Source organism: Vicia villosa, linkage group LG3, assembly GCF_029867415.1.
Source record: "Vicia villosa cultivar HV-30 ecotype Madison, WI linkage group LG3, Vvil1.0, whole genome shotgun sequence".
In the NCBI taxonomy this organism is placed as follows: domain Eukaryota; kingdom Viridiplantae; phylum Streptophyta; class Magnoliopsida; order Fabales; family Fabaceae; genus Vicia; species Vicia villosa.
In genome coordinates, this window is record NC_081182.1 from 91,744,134 (window position 1) to 91,767,907 (window position 23,774).

General features: G+C 31.0%; 1 non-coding gene and 2 pseudogenes across 1 annotated transcript; all 3 read right to left on the bottom strand.

Moving 5' to 3' along the window:
* Positions 1-2,859: 2,859 nt before the first annotated feature.
* On the bottom strand, positions 2,860-2,966 carry LOC131593797 (small nucleolar RNA R71). Its single transcript, XR_009281177.1, has one exon. It is a non-coding gene; the product is annotated as a small nucleolar RNA R71 (small nucleolar RNA).
* An 8,559-nt stretch (positions 2,967-11,525) lies between these two features.
* Positions 11,526-12,989, bottom strand: LOC131658548 (uncharacterized; annotated as a pseudogene).
* Positions 12,990-14,293: 1,304 nt separating this feature from the next.
* Positions 14,294-17,049, bottom strand: LOC131658549 (uncharacterized; annotated as a pseudogene).
* Between the last annotated feature and the right edge of the window lie 6,725 nt (positions 17,050-23,774).

A 23,774-nucleotide genomic window follows, 5' to 3' on the forward strand; every position in this document is an offset into this window, starting at 1 on the left:
AAACCTTTGGGTGACTCCGGGGGCTACAAGTCTCCCCACAAGCAGCCTAAATCTTCTCCTGTATTTTCCTCTTCTCCTCCACATAAATCTTTTCCATCTGATTTGAAACAAAGCTCAGTGGTCACATGTGCTAGGTAAAAATACCTATAAATGAAACAAGTAATCCAAAACTTACCTGGATAATTAGCAAGATAAATTTCCTTCCTTCAACCACAATTTGATTATTATGTGCAATTCCATGACCTTAAGCTTTCCTAGGAGACGAAAAATGCTCGCCTCTTCAAAGGAAATGTATTTCTTGTCATATCCCATGATCGCCATAGGATTATCCGTCTAGGCCAAAAGCCACCATGCTACCAGCTTTAGCAAAAGAAGAAGCTTTCTCTCAATCATGAACTTTGCATTCAACCCATGAATACCTCCTTTAGTAGTCAGATTGGCATCTACATCAGATTTCTCAAGTGAATAGTCGATGCAATGACTTGTGCTTTAGGAACCACCTCCAAAACATTAAAAGGAACCTTATCAGAAACTAGAATACCCACAAGATATGCATACTCCTCCAAGGTTGGCATAAGTTGATAGTCATGAAAAGTGAAACACCGATAGACATGATCATAAAACTAAACCAAAGATTAAGAAGTCCATCTTTAATCCAGGTGTTAAGACTGGTCGAAAGTCTTCCATATCGGTCTTTTAACTTTATAGGATCAACCAGTAAAGATGCTAGCTCCTTCAACTCTTTCAAATCAGGAAGTCTAAAACTGTATTTATTAGTTCTTTTCCTTCCAATATCAATGATCTCAAAACTTGTGATGTTTGCATGGAGAATCCCTAAGTTCCTTGAAAACCAAGTGAAAGTGAATTTTATTGATGCATGGTTATATAACAACCACAAACAAGGTCATAAACAAGGTTCAAAGGTTCGACATCACAAGCATGGAGTGATAAATGAGTTTTATACCGTTTTATGCTTATGATTTAGTCTCATTTTCATCATATTTTGTTTATGTTTCTTATCCTTTTCTACATTTTATGCTTTGGTATTATGTTTTTGTCCTTTTCAGACCTATATGATCATATCGGAAGGAAAGGAGATAAAATCGGGACAAAATCGAAGAAAAGCGTGAAGACCGGATTTCTCAAGTAAAAAAATCGGAGGTCTGTCACGGGTGCCTGTAACGCGTGTTACAGCCTGTAACAGGATCTAGGACCCATCCTCACGCCCCAACACAAAAACCCGCGCCCTGTTACGGTCGCCCGTAACGCATGTTACGACCCATAACAGGAGTGCGAAAGGCATTACTTTTGTTTCCTTTTTCGGTCGATTTTGTTTCTGATTTGGGGTTTCTGATTATGATGACTTTGATTCTGAAGTTTTATGTAAGAAATATAATATCTCTTTAAGGGGATTGGAATGGGATATCTATACATCGTGCAATTTTAGTTTTCTGCAAGTTTTTCATTTCTCTTGTACAAGCCTCCATTGGAGAATTTGGATGAAAGCACAGTTTAATTTACAAGTTTATTTTCAGGCCCTATTCCCCTATTGTTATTTCTTTTGCAAATTTATCTAATGATGTATGCCAATATTTTGATTAAATCTATTGTCTATTTTCTCACTATGAGTGAGTAGACTCCTAAGGGCTAAAGGTCATGAACTCTATCGATGATTATCTGTAGGAATTAGCCTAAGTTAATTTAGGGAATCCTGACATTTGTTTATTTAAAAAATCTGAGTTTCTGAATTAAAACCTCGTTATGAAAGTAGGAGTGTTCTTTGGTATTTACAGTAGTCTGAAAAGACACATGTGAATGCCCGATAAAAGGTTTTTAAATAATCAAATCCGATGTCACAAAAGTTCTCAAATGAGATTGAGAAAATGTTTCATATTTTAATAGTTGTGCAAAAGTAACGATCACTGACGAACGTTTCAGCGTGAGCAAAAGCCGACAAGCGTCTCGTTCATCAGAGATAAGGTAATACGCTGGCGAAAGCAAGTATTGCCTACAATAGTCTATTTTTCTATAAAACCATGTCAAACTTCTCGTAATAAAAATACTTAGGATTAATTTCCAAAGTTATTTGCATTTAAGTTATTTTGGAAAAGTGATTTTGAAAATAAGCTGTTTTGACTTAAATGATTTTTCACTTAAGATTGTTTGTTTCTAACCATTCGATTGCTCTAGCTTTACAATGATAGGATAGAATTCGGTACTTAACCATTGGTCCTTGTGGATTCGATACTTTTTACTACTCTGACATTCGTCGTGCACTTGCGGCGTGTCAAGTTTTTGGCGCCGTTACCGGGGACCAATAATGTTAATATTGAAGCTTTATTTGATCACCGTAGAGACTAGAGTTTTACTGTTCTGTTTATGCAAGCGTGTTTTGCTGATACTTCAGTCAAATCCGTATACGATCCCGAGCGTCTTATAAAAGAAAGACGCCGAGTTCAAAGGCATCTCATAATGGCTGCCCTGTTGTTGATAGTAAGCCTTTGAAGGATTATGCGGTTCCTACGGAAGAGGAACCGCATTGCAGTATTGTGCACCTGCCTATTGAGGCGAATACTTTCAAGCTTAAACCTTCGTTGAAAGGTACGGTTCCACAGAACCAATTTTCAAGTTTACCTTTGGAAAATCCCAACTTGCACTTGTCTATCTTTGTTGACAATTGCGGAACCATTAAGGCAAACAACGTTGACCAAAACGCCATTCGCCTTAGGTTGTTACCTTTCTCCCTAACATACCAAGCACAGGCTTGGCTCCAAAGTTTTCCCTAAAATTTCATTACCTCTTAGGCACAACTAAAAGTGGCTTTTCTTGTGTGGCACTTTCTGCCGAGTAAAATAGCCCAGGTAAGAGGCGAAATAAACAACTTTAGACAAGATGGCGGTGAATCCCTGTTTGACGCGTGGGAGGGTTTCAAAGATTTTTTAAGACTGTGCCCTTTCCATGGGCTTGAAAAATGGATGATAATTTATAATTTCTACAATGGTCTCCTTTACCCTACAAGGTTGACCCTCGATGCGGATTTTGATGGAGCCCTGATGAATAGCCCGCAAGATATAACTTATTATCTTATAGTGGAAATGGCCAAAAACCACCACTCTTGGGGAAGCGTGCGACAAGGTTCCTCCAAAAGTACCCCTAAAATCGGAGGAATGTATGAAGTGAATGCTTTTTTGATCACATGAATGCTAAGGTCGATGCTCTTCAAAAGAAAATCGATGAATTAAGCATCACTCCCACTACTCCTACATCTGTTGCTGCTGTTTCCCCCACATCTCTTAACTGTGAAATTTGCGGAGTGAATGGACATATTGGTAATGATTGCCAAATGATTCTCGTCAGAGGATCTGCTCAAGAAATTGTGAATTACATGAAAATTATAAAAACAACCCTTACTCCAACACCTACCACCCCGGGTGGCAAAACTACCCAAATTTCTCTTATAAGAAAAATCAATCCTATCAGAGTGGCGCACCACTGGGTTTCCAAGACACTGCCCCCCAAAAGAAATCTAACCTTGAGCTGATGATGGAAAATTTTGTGGCGGCTCAAATGCGCCAAAATGAGGATTTTAACAATCAAAACATCCACATTAGTGAGGTTCTTAGGCAGCTGGGTACTAAAGTGGAAGGTATTGTTACCCACTCTAACATGAAAGAAAGAAAAACATTGTAGGTCATTTTCTAGCCTAGATTTTAAGGCAAGCCATGTGTGCAAGACTGGCCACAAGCCTAATTTGCTCAATTTTAACTTTCTCTCACAATTTTTTTGGCTACAAGCTTATTTTTCCATTCTCTACAACTTTCATGTTGGGAATTTTGATCAATTCAAGCTCTAAAGTACTCATTTGAGTCATACATAAAGGTGTTAAATGAAATGACCTCGCAAGATTGCCTTATTTTCCCCCAAGTTGCCCGGCATATCTCTCAATTCATGAGGCCTATGAAAGTTATTCTTTTTGCATTGTGTTCATCTTAATGAGGAGAGTATTTGGCTCAAAGAAAATCTCAAAACGCACACACCGATTGTTTGAGGCCTAAGGTTGAAGTGAGCTGCCCAAAGGTGCCAAGGTTGCTAAAATTGGCTAAGTGTTTTGTGCACTATTTATTTCAACTTTGAAGAGTCGTAACTTTTGATACAAGAATCCAAATGGAAGATTTCAAATCTCATTGTCTAGCTTGATCACTCAGCTTTCCAAAGAGTCCAAGATTGCACCATAAAGGTCCCTATATTGCTTGCCCCGTGGTTTTGAAGTTGGTACCTTGAGTCTGAAATTTCCACTTACAATCAGAAGTGCATTTGATTAATGTGACCTATAATCACCAAATTGATGTGTGTTTTCCACTTAAACATAATTAGTAATGTTGCTTGAGTCATTTAGAGGACCGAAACACATCATTTGCTTGAGTTTTGAAGAGCTGCAAGTCACACTTTCAAGGTGACATCAAGTTAGCACGATTTCAAGGATTCTCAATCCTTCTTGCATGTATGAGCTCACCATTCACTTCCCCTATAAATATAAATCCCTCCTCATTCATTTTCCTCAAGCTTTAATAGCCAAATAGCCCCTGCTAAGATCTCATTTGAACTCTTAAGCTTGAATTTTGTTTTTGCTATTCCACTCTTTAATCACTCAGAAACTCCTTTCAGTTAGCTTCATTGAACTTCTCTGAAGCTAAGCACAACATTTTCAAGTTGAGCTTCAACAGGTAGAATTCTACATCAATTCTCTTCAAATTTCTTGCTACAATGTAGCCCTTGGTGCACTGATGCTCGTAACATCATTTGTTTTTAATTGTGGATGCGCTTACTTCATCTATTTTAGAGAATTTCAGTTTTAAACTTGTATGATTTTCTTCAAATCGAGTGAGCTACACTTTGAACAAATTTTTCGCGATGATGTGGTTGAGATCGTCCAGGAGAGACGAATCCAATGATACCACTAGCATTTAATTTGGTTACATCTTAAAGGATCCACGATTTCTGCAGAAATCCTTTGAATTTTTTGGCTAGAGGTTGAAGATGACCTACGTGTCCAACTTCAACCAATGAAACTGAGCCACTTGAAATATTTTAATTGACTTGACCTTTTTAATTTTTGTGAACACGCTTTGACTCTGGTTCACCATGGGGATGCACGCTTTCTGACCATTAGATGTTACCACGTCAATTAATGAGCCAGATCCAACGCCTCCTATTTTTTTTGATTTATTTTATTTTGTTTTAATTGTTTCAACTTCAAAAATTAATAACTCTCTCATTTTAATTCCAAAAAATACCAAAGTTTTTTCTAAAAATCTCTTTTAATTTTCTCTTTTTGATGGATATTTTTTCAAATCTTTATTTTTTTATTTTACTATTTTTGATTATTTTTTCTTTATTTATTTGATTTTAATTGGTTTAAAAATAGTTTTGAGTTTCCAAAAGTTACCAAACCTTTTTCTAAACATATTATATAATTTTTCTAATTTTATTATGGTTTTATTTGAAATTTATTTGGTGTTTAGATATTCATTAAGTATTTCATCAATGATTTCTTATTGTTTGACCATTTAAAATCTATTTTTATCTCTGTAAATGTGATTTTATTTCTTTTGATGATTGGTTCTGACTTTTATCATATTTTGAACTTGTTTTCTACCTCCATCTATTTTTTTTTGATTTGTGGGTGTAAGTCTTGATGAATCCATTGTGTAGAGGCTATGATTTTATCATTCCTCTGATGGATCATTAAGATGAAACCCCATAATGATAAAGAGAAATTCATCTGGACACTTGGTTTTATTTTAATCCATACCCCTCCCTCTTCACCTTAATCGCATTCTTGTTTTTGATTTTTCTTTTACAAGCATTCATTTTCATGGCCTCTTTGTGCTAGGAACACTTTATCACAAAGAAAACAATAAAGATTCTAAAAGGCAAGATAGATGAAACATGAACAATTTGTAACCGCTTGCCTGCTACAGTCTGTAGCAGTTGCTACGACCACCCGTAGCAGACCTCTGATCTTTTTATGGGAAGCGTTTCAGGGGTACGACCTATAGCCTATCACAACTAAAATAAGTCATAATAGTAACGATTTTTACTGACAGAATTTTAACTTTGGTCTCTAATTCCTTGGGCGCAAATCTCAGTGACGGATATTTTTATATTCATTTAACTCTTTTAACCTTGCTTTATAAAAATCTAATTTATTTTCATATTCTAAAAGGTGTTTTGTAATTCTTTCAATTTCAAATTCAACTCCTATTTTTAAATAATAATCTAGTCTATCATATAATATTTTTATATGACCTCTTGTTCTTTTAATTAAACTATTAAGTTCTATAATTCGTAATCTTTTATTAACTATACTCATTTTTTAGTTTTAAAATAAATTTTTGTTTTTCACGTTTTTAAAAAATTTAATTAATTTGAATCTTAGTGTTCTGATACCAAAAATGATACCTCATTATTTATTGAAATAATTTTATAATTTATTTTTATTAGCTTAATCATCATCAAAATAGTCTCAAATTTCATCATTTTCTATTAAGGCTAAGTCTATTATAAATTCATCACAATAAAAACTTTCAACTAATAAAATATAATTTATATCACTTTCTAGTGCATAATCTATTTCATTTTCAAAAAGTATAGCTTGTGCACATAATTTCCCATATTCTTTACATATTATTGTTTTAAAGTCATTTGGTAAAGTAAATTTCCAAATACATCATAGTTTTTCATAAAAATCTTTCTCTTTATTTTCAATATTATCAAAATAAGTTATATCTATTTCTTTTATTTTTATAACTATTTCTTTTTCTTTTTCTTTTAAACTAAATTCAGCAATACTCATTCTGTTTCAATTTATAATCTATTTTTTAAATATGTTGTTAAGTCCTTTACTTGGTTTGAAAGTTTATCAATATCGTTTTCTTCAATTTTTTCAGGTTCATAAAATCTAAGTGGTTTTGGTATTTGATTTTTTCTTAACTCTAAAAATTTTAATTTATTCATAAAAGTTCCTAGCTCAGTTATTTCATTTTTCTTTGGATAATAAATTTATCCTATATCTTCAAAAAGACTTGGAATATCAATTCTATTATTATTTCTAAAGGTAATACTATGGTGAGAATTAGTTAATGCATAATTAACTCAATAAGTGATTGAAAATATTTTATCTCCTGATCTCATTAAATTTCCTCTAAGGAATTTGTGTTCAAGAGTTAAAGTTTGCTCTAATCTTTGAGTATTTAAAGGTATTCCAATATTTGGATGTATTTCAAATTTTAGTTTACCATAAGCTAAATTTCCTTCTACTACTCCAAGTATTTTATCTACTGGGTATGTAATTCTATCATCTTTTAATATTAGTTCTACTGGAGAATTTATTCCTTCTTGAAAATTTGCTTTGATTAATACTTGCACTGCTCCTATATGAATATATCCTATTTTATTTCTATGTTCATATTTCTTTATATTTTTCTTGAATTCCATAAGTTTCTTTTTATTTAATAATTGTATATAGGTATGTCCTCGGGCATCTGCTATATCAGTTGGTGTTTCATTAATTATTTTACCATAATATATAATATTATTCTTTTGGTTAAATCTTTTCATTATTCCTCCAATTCTATCCTTTCCCTTCATATTTGCATCCTTACTTAAATCTAAGTCTTCCTTTTGTATTTTTTGAAATAAGGTTGAATCTATTAAAATACTTCCTTCGTAATTTCCATCTTCTTCAGTAATATGTAAATGTTCTATATCATTTACTATTTCTTTTTCATTTTTGTTATGCTAGACATATAAGAAAATTATAACACTTAATAAAAGTAAGTAAATAAAGAAATAATACCTGATCATGATTTCTTCTGAAATTTTGGTCCACCGCTGCTTCCGTAAGTTTATGTGAGATAGTTGATTAATAGATATATATGTTTTGTAATTTAATTGAATGATTCTTGAATAAGTAGAAACATGGTTTTATTGATATAAGTTTATGTTACAACAATGCACACAAAAGGTGCCAAGCTAAATCCTAAAGGATTAGCATATGTTTCTAAAGAGAAACTTACACAAAGGTTGTTTTCTACAACTTGCCTCTTCCCATTGTAGAAACACTTATTTATAGCCCTAAACACTCATTATACTATTATTTTCTATTCACAATAATGCATAGTACTATTCATCTATAGTACTACTTATTTAAGACACTTAAATACTACATGACAAATGACTTTACTTTTTATCTACTTCATGACTCTATTATTGCTTCCCCTTATCCTCATCTTCATGACTCTATTATTGCTTTTCTTTATCCTCATCTTCATGACTCTATTATTGCTTCCTCCTTGTCCTCATCCTTAAGACACATGGACTTTTCTAGACACTTGGTCACTTCCACGACATCTTTTTCTTGAAAACACCTTTCACATGCATGATTTTCACTCTTTTTTATACTTGAACATCACTCCTTAAGTACACATGGCTTATAATTCATTGTCTCCTTATTAAATGCGTAGAACGGTAGCTCAAAAGATGTCAATAGATGGATATCTCTATCCTTTAGTGCTTTTCCACTTGTCTTGCTTAGTAGTAGGAGATTAGGTGCTTTGTACAATACTTTCACACATGAATTATTTCCAATAGCTTGACATTGAAAGAATATGCTTGAAAGTTGATTAGATAAAATTATATTTAAGTGATCATCATCATACATTTCTTCTTTTGAGTCATCTCTTAAAGGAAATTGATTATTACTTACTCCAATGAAGACAAAGTGCTTGGCTGGTTGATTCGTTGTAAAATCCGGATAGGCTGAATAAAATTTTAAATAAATATTTCTTTCTCCAACAATATTCTTTTTAAAATTCTGGACTGATTCTTTAAAATTATATGGGAAAAGATTAATTTTTCTAGATTTTTACTCAGATAAAGGCATTCAATAAGTCCAAATTGGAACATATTAAATGTTAGTAACTGGGATGCTCCTGGGGTAATTATAGCTTTTACTCCAAAAAGCTTTCTATCCACCATATAGAAACAATTAGTATTTTCTTTCTCAGTCCAGTAAGTAAGTCTTTTTAAATTCTCCTTAATTTTTTCTTCAGAGAACTTAACCTGATTTTCATGCTCTTTTCGAGACATAATTGGCAAATTATCCAGAGAAGAAGGGATTCTTCCTAAGATTTTCATGGAAGTTCTTTCTGGTGCATTATTCTTTGTTGTTTCTGAAAAAGTTCTTGGGCTAAGATAAATCTCTTTTCTTGATTTTTCTAATTCTCTATGATCATTCAGTGCCTTTTAAGCTTCTTCTTTGGTGACATACCCTTTATAAGTAACTCCTGAGATTTTTGTACAATGAGGGGCTGCTTTATACCATTCATCATAAATTCCTGAAAATGGTCCGTTAAATACTGCATACCATTTCTTAGGTTCTTTTAATTTAATATCTTCAAGTGGATTCTTTATTCTAAGTTGAGATTTTATAATTTCTATTTCCTTATCGATTAATTATACTTCCTTTCCAATAAGTTCTTGCTCTTTTATTTTGTGAATTCTTAGTGCTTCTTTTAACTCCAATTGTTGTTTCAAGATTTCTTCTGAGATTCGTTCCATTCTCTAGAAAGTATATTTGCAAGTACGTTCTTTTCGCCTTTAATGTGAGTAATTGAGTAATTATGTTCGGCTAATTTCATTTGCCATCTTATAAGTCTCCCTTGCTTGTAAGTTCCTTTATAATTAATATTTTTGAAACCTGCAACATAAGCAGAATCGGTTCTAACAATAAATTCTATATCAAGAACATAAATTCGATGTTTTTCTAACATCCGAATTAATGCTAATGTTTCTTTTTCATGAGTAGGAAAATTAATTTCACTGTCTGAAAAGGTTCCAGACATATATCTGCATAGTAATTCTTTCTTTTGGCTAGGAGGCTTAGCCTTCATAACACCTCCCCAACATTCATTTGATGCGTCAGTTTCACTAATAATTAGATCATCATTTGATGGGTGATATAATTCAGGAAGATCTCGATATAAATATTTCAATTTAGTAATAAGTATTTCGTCTTCTTCGGTCCATGACCAAATAGCATCCTTTTTAAGTTTTTGTTGAAGTAATTTTCGTTCAGCTGCAAGATTTTTAATAAAACCTTCATTTGAAATATATGTTAGTAATCCAATAAATCTTTGTAATTCCTTTTTGTCTTTTAGTTTAGTGGGAAAATTTTGAAGTTTTTCTAATACATGTTTTTGCATTATTATTTTCCCCTTTTCAATTTCTAATCCTAAATAATTGATTTTATTTTGAGCTACTATAGATTTTTTCTTACTTAATACCACTCCATGTTCTAAACACCTATTAAGTACTAATTCTACCTTTTTAAAGTGATCATCTAGATCCTTATTTGAAAAAACTAATATATCATCAATATAAATAAGACAAAAATCTTTGAATTCTTTAAGGATATAGTCCATCCTGCGTTGGAAAATACCTGGTGATTGTTTCATTCCCATTTGAAGAACATTCCATTCATATTGATCTTGAGGGCAACTAAATGCTGTTAAAGCTTTAGATTCTTCTGACAATCTTATTTGATAAAATCTAGATTTACAATCAAAAGTACTAAACCAGTTCATATTTCTAACTCTTTCGATAATTAAATCCTTTCTTGGAAGAAAATACGCATCACCTTCCATAGCATCATTTATTTGTTTATAATAAATTACCATCCTTCTCTTTCCTCTTTTATTCTCATTATGATTTTCAACATAAAATGCTGGTGCTGAATGTTTACTTTTTGATGGTCTTATTAATCCTTTTTCACACATTTGCTTAATATCTTCAGCAAATTCATCTCTATCTTGTTTTCTGTATATCATGGGTTTACATTTAATTTCTTTTGTTGGGTCTTTTAGTTTCAATTCAACTAGTTCCATGTTTTTATTATTAATTTTAGGATCTAGCGGGTTTTCACTACACACTTTATCTAATAGTTCTTCAATATGTATTGGGATTTTTCTTCCTGGTTCTAAATTAATTAATGCATAACGCATTTTTCTACAAACTAAATCTATAATTTCACCACGTTTTAGTCTGGAGAGCTCTGATTGTTTTCTTGAATAAATTGTTTGTGAGGAATGAATAATAGGGATATCTATAATTTCTTTTAGTTGTTTTCCTTTAATATATAGAGCCTTAATCGATATAAACTCTAAGTATTGGAAAAAGGGTGCATATAATCGTAAGAAATTATTTCCTATTATTATATCTAACCTTGTTTCTTGTTGATATATTGTAGGTACTATGAATAATTTATTTTCAATATTTAAAGTAATTCTTGTAGCTACCCAATTTAGTGGGTGTATTGAGCCACCTGTTATTTGGATCTTTAATGGTTTTTTAATCTTTTCCATTTACTAAATAATACTTTGGTTGCTATACAAATACTTGCTCCTGTATTTATATAAGCTTCAGTTTCTTTGTTTTCTTTTTCAATTTTAATTTTGATTTATGTGCTATTCAGATTCTGTTTCTTCTGAAGATAATTCATCCTCTATATATTCATGTACACTACAGTCAAAATCACTTAGTTCATCTTCTAATGGTTCTAAATTATATATTTATATACTTTCTTTATTAGTTTGGATTTTTCTTTAAGATCTTTTTCTTTCTTTGTTGGACATTCATTGGCATAATGACCTTCTACATTGCATATGCAACATACGCATTTCTTTTTTCCTTTTTTGAACAATATTTTTTAGGTGTTTGTTTTCTCTTTCTAAAATACTTTCTTCTAGTATTTTTATAGGCCTTTTTTCTTGGATAAGTTTTTCTTAATTTATGTTTTCTTTTATAACTCTTCTACTTCGTTGATTACAACCATAATTTCTTGGTTGCTCTATTTCTGGTATATCACAACAAAGTGAGGTTCTACCTCTATTTAGTTGTTTAGCACTTGTACTCTTTATGCATTGTCGTCTTAATTCATTATATAAGATTTGGATAATTCCTCCTAAGCTATCACCTAATTCAATTGGTTGGGATTTTCATATATCTCTTATTTTTGCACTAAGTGGATATGGTAACTTGGATATAAAGACTCCTCTATAAATTTCCCTAGTCACATTATCTAATTCATAATAGTATTTTTTATACTCACAAATGAAACTATCTATTTCACACATATTACATATCTGCATATTAATTTGATGAATTTCTGCCTTTTCTCGCAAAAGTTTATTTACTTCTGTTTTATGTTCAAGAGTATTGTAGCCTATGAATTCTTTATATATTAATTCCATTATTAGTTTAGCAAATTGTTGATTATTTTCTACCATTCCTATATATTGATTCCATGTTTCATCGTTAATACTCGTTAAGAATTTCAGCACATTTTCTGTTGTTCTATAAGCTATTAAATTCTTGACATCCATTAGGTTTATCTTAGAAAATTTTTCATCGGTTGCTATAAGCATAATCATATCATTAGACCACCTTTGTAGTATATCCTCTGGATTTCTTACACAGTCTAAGTTTAATAATTGTTTAGATTTAGTTTCTTCATAATAAGGTTTAAATTCTTCTGCAACTTTTGTCCATTTTCCACTAGCCTTTGCATAACCTTTTTGATTCATAGTTTCATTTTCATAGTTTTCCCAAGAACTATGGGGATTCCAACTCTCTTCACGTTTTCTTTTTTGTTTAGAATTACTTGTTTCTCCTTTTTCCATAAATATTTCGTCTATATCTGATTCAGATCCTAATTCAGATCCTATTTCTGAAGAATTATAATTTAATATTTCTTCTTCATTCTCTTCCTTAGTTTCTATTTTTTCTATTTTTTCTACTTGTTTATTTTCTTCTTCTATTATTTGTAGTTGTTCCATCAATTGTCTAATTTCTTCAATATCATTAAATCTTCTTAATGCTTCTATGTATTCAGTTTTTATCCCCTCCATGAAGATGATGGGTTTATTAACATAAATGTAGTTATAGATTCTTGTTTAACTACTTTTAGTTGGTTTACTTCTTTTGTTCTAACTAATATTTCTTCTAAATCTTTTATTGTTATACTTCTATTACTTTCTTCATGTTTTAACAAGGTTTCTAATTGATAAAGAATTTTCCTAATTTTTTGAATATTTATATCTTCATCAATTTCTTTATCTCTATTAATTCATCAAGGGTTTCATGTATATTTTTATTTCATTAAGACCATTTTTTATTTTATTAAAGATATAATCTGCAATTCTATTGGTATTTTCTATTAATAATATAATTTTTTATTTATTTCATTTATTGTGTTATTTAAATCTTTATACATCACATCAATTTCTTCAGATAATGACATTATTTTAAATTTTCGTGGCTATTTCAACTTTTTCTAGAAGTGTAGTATTCCGGGTCGTATAGGTATCCGGATCCGAATGCTTTTTTAGTATTCCGGGTCGTATAGGTATCTGGATTCGAATGCTTTTACACAACTAAAATAAGTCATGATAATGACGGTTTTTACTGACCGAATTTTAACTTTGGTCTCTAATTCCTTGGTCGCAAATCTCAGTGACGGATATTTTTATATTCATTTAGTTCTTTTAACCTTGCTTTATAAAAATCTAATTTATTTTCATATTCTAAAAGGTGTTTTGTAATTCTTTCAATTTCAAATTCAACTCCTATTTTTAAATAATAATCTAGTCTATCATATAATATTTTTATATGACCTCTTGTTCTTTTAATTTAACTATTAAGTTCTATAGTTCGTAATCTTTTATTAACTATACTCATTTTTTAGTTTTGAAATAAATTTTTGTTTTTCACGTTTTTAAAAAATTTCATTAATTTGAATCTTAGTGTTCTGATACCAAAAATGATACCTCATTATTTATTGAAATAATTTTATAATTTATTTTTATTAGCTTAATCATCATCAAAATAGTCTCAAATTTCATCATTTTCTATTAAAGCTAAGTCTATTATCAATTCATTACCATAAAAACTTTCAACTAATAAAATATAATTTATATCACTTTCTAGTGCATAATCTATTTCATTTTCAAAAAGTATAGCTTGTGCACATAATTTTTCCCATATTCTTTACATATTATTGTTTTTAAGTCATTTGGTAAAGTAAATTTCCAAATACATCTTAGTTTTTCATAAAAATCTTTCTCTTTATTTTCAATATTATCAAAATAAGTTATATCTATTTCTTTTATTTTTATAACTATTTCTTTTTCTTTTTCTTTTATACTAAATTCAGCAATACTCATTCTGTTTAAATTTATAATCTATTTTTTAAATATGTTGTTAAGTCCTTTACTTGGTTTGAAAGTTTATCAATATCGTTTTCTTCAATTTTTTCAGGTTCATAAAATCTAAGTGGTTTTGGTATTTGATTTTTTCTTAACTTTAAAAATTTTGATTTATTCATAAAAGTTCCTAGCTCAGTTATTTCATTTTTCTTTGGATAATAAATTTTTCCTATATCTTCAAAAAGACTTGGAATATCAATTCTATTATTATTTCTAAAGGTAATACTATGGTGAGAATTAGTTAATGCATAATTAACACAATAAGTGATTGAAAATATTTTATCTCCTGATCTCTTTAAATTTCCTCTAAGGAATTTGTGTTCAAGAGTTAAAGTTTGCTCTAATCTTTGAGTATTTAAAGGTATTCCAATATTTGGATGTGTTTCAAATTTTAGTTTACCATAAGCTAAATTTCCTTCTACTACTCCAAGTATTTTATCTACTGGGTATGTAATTCTATCATCTTTTAATATTAGTTCTACTGGAGAATTTATTCCTTCTTGAAAATTTGCTTTGATTAATACTTGAACTGCTCCTATATGAATATATCCTATTTTATTTCTATGTTCATCTTTCTTTATATTTTTCTTGAGTTCCATAAGTTTCTTTTTATTTAATAATTGTATATAGGTATGTCCTTGGGCATGTGCTATATCAGTTGGTGTTTCATTAATTATTTTACCATAATATATAATATTATCCTTTTGGTTAAATCTTTTTATTATTCCTCCAATTCTATCCTTTCCCTTCATATTTGCATCCTTACTTAAATCTAAGTCTTCCTTTTGTATTTTTTGAAATAAGGTTGAATCTATTAAAATACTTCCTTCGTAATTTCCATCTTCTTCAGTAATATGTAAATGTTCTATATCATTTACTATTTCTTTTTCCATTTTTGTTATGCTAGACATATAAGAAAATTATAACACTTAATAAAAGTAAGTAAATAAAGAAATTATACCTGATCATGATTTCTTCTGAAATTTTGGTCCACCGCTGCTTCCGTAAGTTTATGTGAGATAGTTGATTAATAGATATATATGTTGTGTAATTTAATTGAATGATTCTTGAATAAGTAGAAACATGGTTTTATTGATATAAGTTTATGTTACAACAATGCACACAAAAGGTGCCAAGCTAAATCCTAAAGGATTAGCATATGTTTCTAAAGAGAAACTTACACAAAGGTTGTTTTCTACAACTTGTCTCTTCCCATTGTAGAAGCACTTATTTATAGTCCTAAACACACATTATACTATTATTTTCTATTCACAATAATGCATAGTACTATTCATCTATAGTACTACTTATTTAAGACACTTAAATACTACATGACAAATGACTTTACTTTTTATCTAATTCATGACTCTATTATTGCTTCCCCTTATCCTCATCTTCATGACTATATTATTGCTTTTATTTATCCTCATCTACATGACTCTATTATTGCTCCCTCCTTGTCCTTATCCTTAAGACACATGGACTTTTCTAGACACTTGGTCACTTCCACGACATCTTTTTCTTGAAAACATCTTTCACATGCATGATTTTCACTCTTTTTTATACTTGAACATAACTCCTTAAGTACACATGGCTTATAATTCATTGTCTCTTTATTAAATGCGTATAATGGTTGCTCAAAAGAGATCAATAGATGGATATCTCTATCCTTTAGTGCTTTTCCACTTGTCTTGCTTAGTAGTAGGAGATTAGGTGCTTTGTACAATACTTTCACACATGAATTATTTCCAATAGCTTGACATTGAAAGAATATGCTTGAAAGTTGATTAGATAAAATTATATTCAAGTGATCATCATCATACATTTCTTCTTTTGAGTCATCTCTTAAAGGAAATTGATGATTACTTACTCCAATGAAGACAAAGTGCTTGGCTGGTTGATTCGTTGTAAAATCCGGATAGGCTGAATAAAATTTTAAATAAATATTTCTTTCTCCAGCAATATTCTTTTTAAAATTCTGGACTGATTATTTAAAATTATATGGGAAAAGATTAATTTCTTCCAGATTTTTACTTAGATAAAGGCATCCAATAAGTCAAAATTGGAACATATTAAATGTTAGTAACTGGGATGCTCCTGGGGTAATTATAGCTTTTACTCCAAAAAGCTTTCTATCCACCATATAGAAACAATTAGTATTTTCTTTCTCGGTCCAGTAAGTAAGTCTTTTTAAATTCTCCTTAATTTTTTCTTCAGAGAATTTAACCTGATTTTCATGCTCTTTTCGAGACATAATTGGCAAATTATCAAGAGAAGAAGGGATTCTTCCTAAGATTTTCATGGATGTTCTTTCTGGTGCATTATTCTTTGCTGTTTCTGAAAACGTTCTTGGGCCAAGATAAACCTCTTTTCTTGATTTTTCTAATTCCCTATGATCATTCATTGCCTTTTCAGCTTCTTCTTTGGTGGCATACCCTTTATAAGTAACTCCTGAGATTTTTGTACAACGAGGGTTTGATTTATACCATTCATCATAAATTCCTGGAAATGGTCCGTTAAATACTGCATACCATTTCTTAGGTTCTTTTAATTTAATCTCTTCAAGTGGATTCTTTATTCTAAGTTGAGATTTTATAATTTCTATTTCCTTCTCGATTAATTCCACTTCCTTTCTAATAAGTTCTCGCTCTTTTATTTTGTGAATTCTTAGTGCTTCTTTTAACTCCAATTGTTGTTTCAAGATTTCTTCTGAGATTCGTTCCATTCTTTAGAAAGTATATCTGCAAGTACGTTCTTTTCGCCTTTAATGTGAGTAATTGAGTAATTATATTCAGCTAATTTCATTTGCCATCTTATAAGTCTCCCTTTCTTGTAAGTTCCTTTATGATTAATATTTTTGAAACCTGCATCATAAGTAGAATCGATTCTAACAATAAATTCTTTATCAAGAACATAAATTCGATGTTTTTTTAACATCCGAATTAATGCTAATGTTTCTTTTTCATGAGTAGGATAACTAATTTCACTGTCTGAAAAGGTTCCAGACATATATCTGCATAGTAATTCTTTCTTTTGGCCAGGGGGCTTAGCCTTCATAACACTTCCCCAACATTCATTTGATGCGTCAGTTTCAATAATAATTAGATCATCATCTGATGGGTGATATAATTAAGGAAGATCTCAACATAAATATTTCAATTTAGTAATAAGTATTTCGCCTTCTTTGGTCCATGACCAAATAGCATCCTTTTTAAGTTTTTGTTGAAGTAATTTTCTTTCAGCTGCAAGATTTTTAATAAAACCTTCATTTGAAATATATGTTAGTAATCCAAGAAATCTTTGTAATTCCTTTTTGTATTTTATTTTAGTGGGAAAATTTTGAAGTTTTTCTAATACATGTTTTTGCATTATTATTTTCCCTTTTTCAATTTCTAATCCTAAATAATTGATTTTATTTTGAGCTACTATAGCTTTTTTCTTACTTAATACCACTCCATGTTCTAAACACCTATTAAGTACTAATTCTACCTTTTTAAAGTGATCATCTATATCCTTATTTGATAAAACTAGTATATCATTAATATAAATAAGAAAAAAATCTTTGAATTCTTTAAGGATAGAGTCCATCCTGCGTTGAAAAATATCTGGTGATTGTTTCATTCCCATTGGAAGAACATTCCATTCATATTGACCTTGAGGGCAACTAAATGCTGTTAAAGCTTTAGATTCTTCTGACAATCTTATATGATAATTTCCAGATTTACAATCAAAAGTACTAAATCAATTCATATTTCTAACTCTTTCGATAATTAAATCCTTTCTTGGAAGAAAATACGCATCACCTTCCATAGCATCATTTATTTGTTTATAATTAATTACCATCCTTCTCTTTCCTCTTTTAATCTCATTATGATTTTAAACATAAAATGTTGGTGCTAAATGTTTACTTTTTGATGGTCTTATTAATCCTTTTTCACACATTTGCTTAATATCTTCAGCAAATTCATCTCTATCTTGTTTTGTGTATATCATGGGTTTACATTTAATTTCTTTTGTTGGGTCTTTTAGTTTCAATTCAACTAGTTCCATGTTTTTATTATTAATTTTAGGATCTAGCGGGTTTTCACTACACACTTTATCTAATAGTTCTTCAATATGTATTGGGATTTTTCTTCCTGGTTCTAAATTAATTAATGCATAATGCATTTTTCTACAAACTAAATCTATAATTTCACCACGTTTTAGTCTGGAGAGCTCTGATTGTTTTCTTGAATAAATTGTTTGTGAGGAATGAATAATAGGGATATCTATAATTTCTTTTAGTTGTTTTCCTTTAATATATAGAGCCTTAATCGATATACACTCTAAGTATTGGCAAAAGGGTGCATATAATCGTAAGAAATTATTTCCTATTATTATATCTAACCCTGTTTCTTGTTGATATATTGTAGGTACTATGAATAATTTATTTTCAATATTTAAAGTAATTCTTGTAGCTACCCAATTTAGTGGGTGTATTGAGCCATCTGCTATTTGGATCTTTAATGGTTTTTTAATCTTTTCCATTTACTAAATAATACTTTGATTGCTATACAAATACTTGCTCCTGTATCAATATAAGCTTCAGTCTCTTTGTTTTCTTTTTCAATTCTAATTTTGATATATGTACTATTCAGATTCTATTTCTTCTGAAGATAATTCATCCTCTATATATTCATATACACTACAGTCAAAATCACTTAGTTGATCTTCTAATGGTTCTAAATTATATATTTTATATACTTTCTTTATCAATGCAATCGGACCCAGTCTAACGTATGACTCGTCCTAAAGTACAGCCTAACGTACGGCTTACTTATCCATACATTTATCAATGCAAATTGGATCCGGTCTAACGTACGACCCATCCTACCACCTAACGTACGGCTTTCCAGACATCTATCGATGCAAACTGGACCCAGTCTAGCGTATGACTCGTCCTAAAAGTATAGTCTAACGCACGACTTACTTTGACACTTATCAATACAGTGGATTCAGTCTAACGTACGATTCATCCTAAGTATATCCTTCAGATACAGTCTAACGTACGACGTATTCTGACTCTCAAGTCTATCAAGCTGGATGGCATCTTTAAGCCCATCTCAATCAAGTCTCTCAATATCCTGGTGGCATCTCTAAGCCCATCCCCGATGGTGCAAATTTCTGGGTACTATATTGTTCAATCCTCTTCCACCCTCAGATACCAAATGGGACATAAACCATTCTACATCCTCAGGTTTAAGAAGATTGAACAGGGGCAGCTGTCATACCCCAAAATTTGCACCCTCACTTTTAAAGACAAAAATCTTCAAATGCAAAAATAATTGAAGAGGACACCCTAAACTTTCCAACAAATTCAAAATTATTCCCAAATAATGAAAATTGAAAAAATTATGGCTGGTGAAAGTTGGGAAATTTTGAGTCGGTGCATAAAGTCCAAATTGAGCAAATTCATTATTGGGCCACAGTTTTAATCCAATAACCCCTTAAATTGTTTTATTTCAATTGTTTTGATTTATTCATTTAAATAATTCAAAATAAGGAAAATAAAATAAATTAAGCTCTTAGTGAGGTCCAAGCCCATCTTCCTTTTAACCTAATGTTTTCTTATAAATAACTAACAACCCTTATTTTTAACCATTCACCTCTACCAAATTCTCCATTCCCATACACTAACAATCAACAACTCTCATAATTTTACACCCATCCACAAAAAAAACCTTTACCATTGTTTTTGACTGTTACGAATAATCTTCCGTCACTCAAATCCGTTTGAAGCAGAGTATAAATTTTCCAGCCTATCAGCCGAATTCTGAAACTATTGTTTCGATTTGCTCAGAATTTTTTCCAAAAGTTCAAAAAAAAAAATCGAGGAACAATACTCCTATAGAATAGAATTCTAAAGGAGTTCGACGCTCAAAATCGCAAATTCCTTGTTTTTCTATTTTATTTGATTTAATTTTTATTTTCATATTTTCGAAAAAATCTCAAAAAATTTGTAGCTTCGTTTTCTTATTTTATTTGATTTATAATTATGTTTTTATATTTTTTTGATTTTATTTTGATCACTTTTCTATTTTTCTATTTGTTTTCTTAACCGTAATATTGCAGTAGTTTATGAACAAGTTTCCTATGGATTGACCAAGTGGAAGGAGCTTTATCTCTTGACCTCAAGGGATACCCCAAATGTTTTTTTGGCCAAAAACTTTTTGGCTTTTGGCAAAATCAAGGTTATTCGTATTTGGCCAAAAACCTTTTGGTATTTGGCCAAATCAGATTATTTGTAATTTTGACCATAACTTAGTTTTCTAAACCCCAATTCTTTTCTTGTGTTGTTGTTATTATTATTATTATTATTATTATTATTATTATTATTATTATTATTATTATTATTATTATTATTATTATTATTATTATTATTATCTTTATTATTAACATTATTACTATCCTTTTTGTAGGTACTTCCTTCGGCCATTAACCTTATTTTGGCCAAACACTTTGTTGGCCACTTTCCCATGATGCACCCTCAAGGATTGCCACATCAAATCTCAGCATCTTCCTTTGGTTCTATTTTCTTCCTTTTTTCTTTTCCTTTAATAAACCCTCTTTTATTATTAATATTTAATTAAAAACAAAAACCTTAAATTTCCCCCCTTAGGTAGATGTTGTCCGTTTTCATGAATTAGGGTTAGGGTTTTATTTTTAGGCTAATAATTATTTTTAGGCTAATTAATTTAATTTTAGGATTTACTAACTTTTTTTTATAATTTTAATTAATTTAGCCAAATTAAATTTTCTCCCTTAGGTAGATGTTGTCCATTTTCATGAATTAGGGTTATAGGTTTTATTTTTAGGCTAATAATTATTTTTAGGCTAATAATTATTTTTATGATTTATTAACCTTCTTTTTATAATTTTAATTAATTTAGCCAAATTAGGTTTTTAACCTTAGGTAGGTATCATCCATTAACTCAGAGTCGTTTTTTTAAAACCTTTTATTTTTATTTTTAATTTTATTTATTTTCTTCAAAAACATTTACTAAAAAAATCAGGGTTTACCCTCTTTTCAAAACTTTTTGTTTGCCTTATACCATTTGCCTTGCCTTATTTATTCTATTAGCTGTGGTTAACTTGTTCCCCCATTTGGGGTTTGCCTTTGTTACATTTGCCTAATTTTGTATCTGCCCCAAAGCCTTGTAATAGCTTAGGGTTTCTATTTTTGCCTCTATATTTGCTTGCAGGTGTTTATTGTAATAGTTTAGGTTTTCTTTTCCGCCTTTATTTTTCTGCCCACAGGTGTTTATTGTAATAGTTTAGGTTTTCTTTTCCGCCTTTATTTTTCTGCCCACAGGTGTTTATTGTAATAGCGTAGGAATTTATATTCTTTGCCTTTAATTTCTGTATGATATTAACTGCGTGGTTAGTAATCCTAGGGAGTGCAAGCCTGTTAATTGAATTAGCATCACTAATTTATAAGATAAATATTCGAATTTAACCACGTGATTGTTGCCTTGTTGCCTGTTGCCTTTTAATTACAATTCTAAAATAGTCAAGTCCCTAGATACCGAGGATACCTAAGCAAAACAAATGTTACTCTCAATTCATCATCATAAGATCTTGTCCCTCGAAGTTGCCTCGGTAAATAATGATTGTCCCATTGCTAAGGTATCCTCGCCTGTTGCCTAAATGACTATTCTATCCTTCCCTAAAGACTACCTACCCTCTTTATGGTAGGGACAATTTTATGGTGAACGATATTTCCTCGATGATCCTTAACATCCAATGAAAAGACTTCTTACCCTCTTATGGTATGGATAGCCCTTTCAAACTGAAAAGCTAAAAGAATAATTTTTCTAACTTAGGGTAGGTGCTCCTGATTGCTTGTTTATTCAAATTCAAATTCAAATTCAAATTCAAAATTCAAAATCTTTTCCCACATCTTTTCAAAGAATCTTTTCAACAAAGGCTACACTTATTTACAAGCTAAAGTCCTTATTCAAAAGTCTTTTCCTATTCACACACTACACTTCAAACATTTTGAAAACAAAGTGAGCTAAGCAATTAAGAGCCCATGGATAACCATGGATACAAAGGGTGCTTACACCTTCCCTTTGTATAACCTACCCCCCGAACTCAAAATCTTTTTAAAAGGTCTTTTCATGTTCTTTTAGCCTTTCTATACATTGGATAAAATAAAAGTCGGTGGCGACTCTTGCTATCCGCAACATTTCAAAAAAGTCAGTTCTCCCACCGTATTACAGAACTAGCGACTCTGCTGGGGATTTACTTTAAAAAGAGGGGTTACCTTAAAGTTTAGGATTCACTTAAATTTTTTCACTTGTTTGACTTGATTACTTTATTTTTAAAGACTGTTTTGGGTATTCTGTTGTGTGAAAGATCCTACACTGGATCTAGTGTACCTTAGGTATGTGGCAATAGACCAAAGAGACTGTACGGCTTGGCCCGATATGGTTGATCTGGTGGCCACCGTTAGTGTGACACTTTGGTTTGTCCTGATGGCCCTTGAACATGATCGAGGAGACATTTGGCTGCCGCGTGGTGTCATTAAGCACTAATTTTCCCTTAGAACCCTAGATGAACTTGACTTTGGCCTATTAGGAAGTAGCAAGATGGCTGGCTTTGGATTTTTGACTGAAGCTGGTTGATACTCAATGCTACACTCATTGAGATCAATCTTTCAAGATGTTTTCGGTCAACCGTTCGAGTGTTGACTGAGATAATACTTTTGAGAACGATCCGTGATATGAGATTCCCTAGAACCCGATCTTTATCTAGGACAGGTTGAACCAACTAAACTTCAGTGGGGAGGGTATATAACTTTGAACTTCATGCAAGCCTTTAAACCTAAGGACACTTGTGTGACTTGTTTGTTGCTTGTGTGTGCTACTAACCCTTCGATTTCCTTGCAGGAATTGTTTGTAGGACTCACCCGTCCTTGTTACCTTATGTTTTGCCTGATGCATTACATCCGTATGACATCATGACATCATAACATAGCATGTTAATTAACCCTTTCAAGGATCTTAGGGATTTAGGGCGCACGATTGCAGGTGCTAATTATCAAGGACTGAACTCTTATCTAGGGGAAAGAGGATTTATTTTCTGCTAGCCATATACCTTCTAGTTAAAAGACACGATACCTATCAAGGGGCAAGAGGATTTATTTTCCTCTAGCCATGTACCTTCAAATTCAGAGGTATCCCGAATCAGAGGCGATGAACCACTCGATATGGTGAGCTTGATTCCCATAGAAGAACATCCAAGAATCAAATTTCTTCAAAAAAAGATGCGATCAAATCACTCTCTAATGTTGCTAACTAAATTCCTATAGATCCTTGAAAATTTTGCATTTGCATTCATAACATCGCATAACAGATTTCCACAGCATGTTTTTCATTCTCTCGCTGTTTATTTCAGCATCATGAATCC